Below are 3,875 nucleotides of genomic sequence, written 5' to 3'. Positions count from 1 at the left end.
CCATCTCTCCCTGCTTCTATGAGAGTTTTCACCTACCCAATCACTTCCTCCTATCCCTCAAATAAAGAAAAATAAATAAAAATGGTGATTTATATTTTCACGAAATTTTTTGTGAAAGAGCTCTTACTAAAAGTTATTTCTAACTGTACATCAAAATAACTCATTTTAAATGAAACATAAATTTACCTCTCCCTCGTGTTTCCATTACACTTGTGTCTCTTATAAGGAAAAAAAAAATATATATATATATATATATATATATGCTATGGATGTCTTAGGGCCTCTAAGTGTGGAAAACACTGTGTGTGTGTGTGTTTCCAAGAATTCTCTAAGTGTGGAATACACTGTGTGTGTGTTTCCAAGAATGGAGCACAGCATTAATTTAAGCTTATTCCCAAAGACTTCATGAGGTGAATACTATTCTTCTTTCCCATTATTCTAATGGGGAAAACCATTGGGTGATATGAAAATTTCAAGATTGCCCACCAAGTAAATGGCAAAACTAGGATATAAATGGACTCTGTGGCTTCTATATACAAAAATATCATCCCTCTCTCTTTTGTTTTATGTACTTATGGAACACACTCTGTACAAAAGATGAATAAATTTGGATGAATAATTTAATGAGCAATTACTATGTCTATGTTGGCTATGTCCATGGATGATCTGCTAATATAAACAATGATGAAACAGGAGACATTGTGAAGGGTAAGTAAAATATGTTCTAAAGTTGGTATAAAAGTTTAAACAAAACTGCAGCATTGTGCTGTCAGCTAGCTAGATCATCTCTCCATGCACTATGTTGTTACCACTTAATCTGTAATCACTGCCCAGACTGCACACCTCTGCCTCATTCTAATTGGATCTCCTATGTTAACCAGTGGCATTTTTTCAAATGCAATTATGAAATTTAAGTTAGGTTATCTAGTTTGCTAATTAATTAATAATGTTATCCAAGTTTAGTAAATAAATATATTCAATAAATAAATATACACAGACACACACATACATGCACACACAAAGATATATGTGTGTATGCACACATGCATATTAGTATTAGACATAATATTCTCTATATTAGGATACATTATGTAATAACTTCAATATATTCTTATAGTATCTATTATTTATTAAATTTTATGTTTGCAAAACTTAAAATTTAAAGGTTACACTCTGGATAATCAAGCGACATTATACATTACTGTGTGCATTAAGCATTTATTTTGTAATATTTCTGAGCTTCTAGTTTACAATATAGGAAATAAAAATTTAAATAATTTTCAAATGTGACAGAAAAAGGAATTGCCATTATATTGTGGTGAATAAATAAATATTTCATAAAATTATTGAACACTCATTAAAACATGTATTTTAAATAAATGTTTAGCAAAACTATTTTGAACATTTATAAGGAATTATTATTATTTTTTTTGGTGCCAATTTAAATAGTTTTATTATTCCATGTTACTTGTTTTGGGTCCCTGTGGAACAAAGCTACACCCTCTTCTTGGACTGACTTAATCCACCTCTTCAATGGTGGGGCCTGAAGAAGCACCACCAGATGGGGGAGCTCCTCCACCTGGGAAGCCACCAGGCATTCCTCCAGGCATGCCACCCGCACTCTGGTACAGCTTGGTAATGATGGGGTTGCAGACTTTCTCCAGTTCTTTCTGCTGATGCTCAAATTCTTCCTTCTCTGCAGTCTGGTTCTTATCCAGCCAGCTGATGATTTCATTGCACTTGTCAAGAATCTTCTGTTTGTCCTCATCATTGATCTTGCCTTGAAGTTTCTCATCTTCCACAGTTGCTTTCATGTTGAAGGCATAGGACTCCAGTGAATTCTTGGAGGAAACCTTATCTCTCTGCTTCTCATCCTCAGCTTTGTACTTCTCAGCTTCTTGGACCATGCGCTCAATATCTTCCTTACTCAAGCGGCCCTTGTCATTGGTGATGGTGATCTTGTTCTCCTTTCCTGTGCTCTTATCTACAGCAGAAACATTGAGGATGCCATTGGCATCAATGTCAAAAGTAACCTCAATCTGAGGAACCCCACGGGGTGCTGGAGGGATGCCCGTGAGCTCGAACTTTCCAAGCAGGTTGTTGTCCTTGGTCATGGCCCTTTCACCTTCATACACCTGAATGAGTACACCAGGCTGGTTGTCAGAGTAGGTGGTGAAGGTCTGCGTCTGCTTGGTGGGGATGGTGGTATTGCGCTTGATGAGGACAGTCATGACTCCACCAGCAGTTTCAATACCAAGGGAAAGAGGAGTGACATCCAAGAGCAGCAAATCCTGAACGTTCTCAGACTTGTCTCCAGATACAATGGCTGCCTGGACAGCTGCACCATAGGCAACAGCTTCATCGGGGTTAATGCTCTTGTTCAGTTCTTTTCCATTGAAGAAGTCTTGCAGAAGTTTCTGAATCTTGGGGATTCTGGTAGAACCACCCACCAAGACAATATCATGGATCTGTGACTTGTCCAGTTTGGCATCTCGAAGGGCCTTCTCTACAGGGTCCAGTGTGCCACGGAACAGGTCGGCATTCAACTCCTCAAATCGAGCCCGGGTAATGGAGGTATAGAAGTCAATTCCCTCATAGAGAGAATCAATCTCAATACTGGCCTGGGTGCTGGAGGAGAGGGTGCGCTTGGCCCGCTCGCAGGCAGTGCGGAGACGGCGGACAGCTCTCTTGTTCTCGCTGATGTCTTTCTTGTGCTTTCGCTTAAACTCAGCAATGAAATGATTGACCATTCGGTTGTCAAAATCTTCTCCACCTAAGTGGGTGTCTCCAGCTGTTGATTTGACTTCAAAAATTCCATCCTCAATAGTGAGGATTGACACATCAAAAGTGCCACCTCCCAAGTCAAAAATGAGCACATTCCTTTCAGCTCCGACCTTCTTATCTAAGCCATAAGCAATAGCAGCAGCAGTTGGTTCATTGATGATTCGAAGTACATTGAGGCCAGCAATAGTTCCAGCATCTTTTGTTGCTTGTCGCTGAGAGTCATTGAAGTAAGCCGGCACTGTGACCACAGCATTGGTAACAGTCTTTCCGAGGTATGCTTCTGCAATTTCCTTCATCTTTGTCAAAACCATGGAGGACACTTCCTCTGGGTAGAAACTTTTTTGCTCCCCTTTGTATTCCACTTGGACCTTGGGCCTGCCTGCATCATTCACCACCATGAAGGGCCAGTGCTTCATATCAGACTGAACAACAGCATCATCAAACCTACGCCCGATCAGACGTTTGGCATCAAAAACTGTGTTGGTGGGGTTCATTGCAACCTGATTCTTGGCCGCATCCCCAATTAATCTCTCTGTGTCCGTGAAAGCAACATAGCTCGGCGTGGTGCGGTTACCCTGGTCATTGGCAATAATTTCCACCTTTCCATGCTGGAAGACACCCACACAGGAGTAGGTGGTGCCAAGATCAATGCCAACTGCAGGTCCCTTAGACATGGTTGCTTGCGTGTAGGCCCGGCTGCGCTGACGACGAGACCACACAAATGCCCGGCGGCTGCCTCCGCGTTCAATGAGCTATAAGGAATTATTATGTCAAAAATTTATGTTTTCAAATTTATAGGTATTTGTACAGTAAAATATTTGGCAATTACTTCGGATATTTGGCCAGTATGCCTTTGTTAACTTAGAATAAATTAAGAATCATTAAATTAGATTTTTATGTGAATAACCACTGGGTCTGATTTATAATAAGTAGTAAATATTTTGTCAAATATTCGAAAAAGGTCAAAATAATTTTAAAGCTCACAGTTGTCAAGTTGATGCAAGGAAATTAATTTATAATAAAATAAGTTGAGAGTAAAGGATTGAAGTTTTCAGACAGTATTAGGATATTAAATTATATCAATATAAATT

At 39.4% G+C, this 3,875-nt stretch overlaps 1 pseudogene; it reads right to left on the bottom strand.

The window, feature by feature from the left end:
• Positions 1–1,446: 1,446 nt before the first annotated feature.
• LOC110302936 (heat shock cognate 71 kDa protein pseudogene) lies at positions 1,447–3,519 on the bottom strand (annotated as a pseudogene).
• Between the last annotated feature and the right edge of the window lie 356 nt (positions 3,520–3,875).

Source organism: Mus caroli, unplaced genomic scaffold (genome assembly GCF_978045245.1).
Source record: "Mus caroli unplaced genomic scaffold, Mus_caroli_1 scaffold_12, whole genome shotgun sequence".
NCBI lineage: Eukaryota > Metazoa > Chordata > Mammalia > Rodentia > Muridae > Mus > Mus caroli.
The sequence above is the reverse complement of the archived record's forward strand: the minus strand, read 5'-3'. Positions and strand labels throughout refer to the sequence as shown.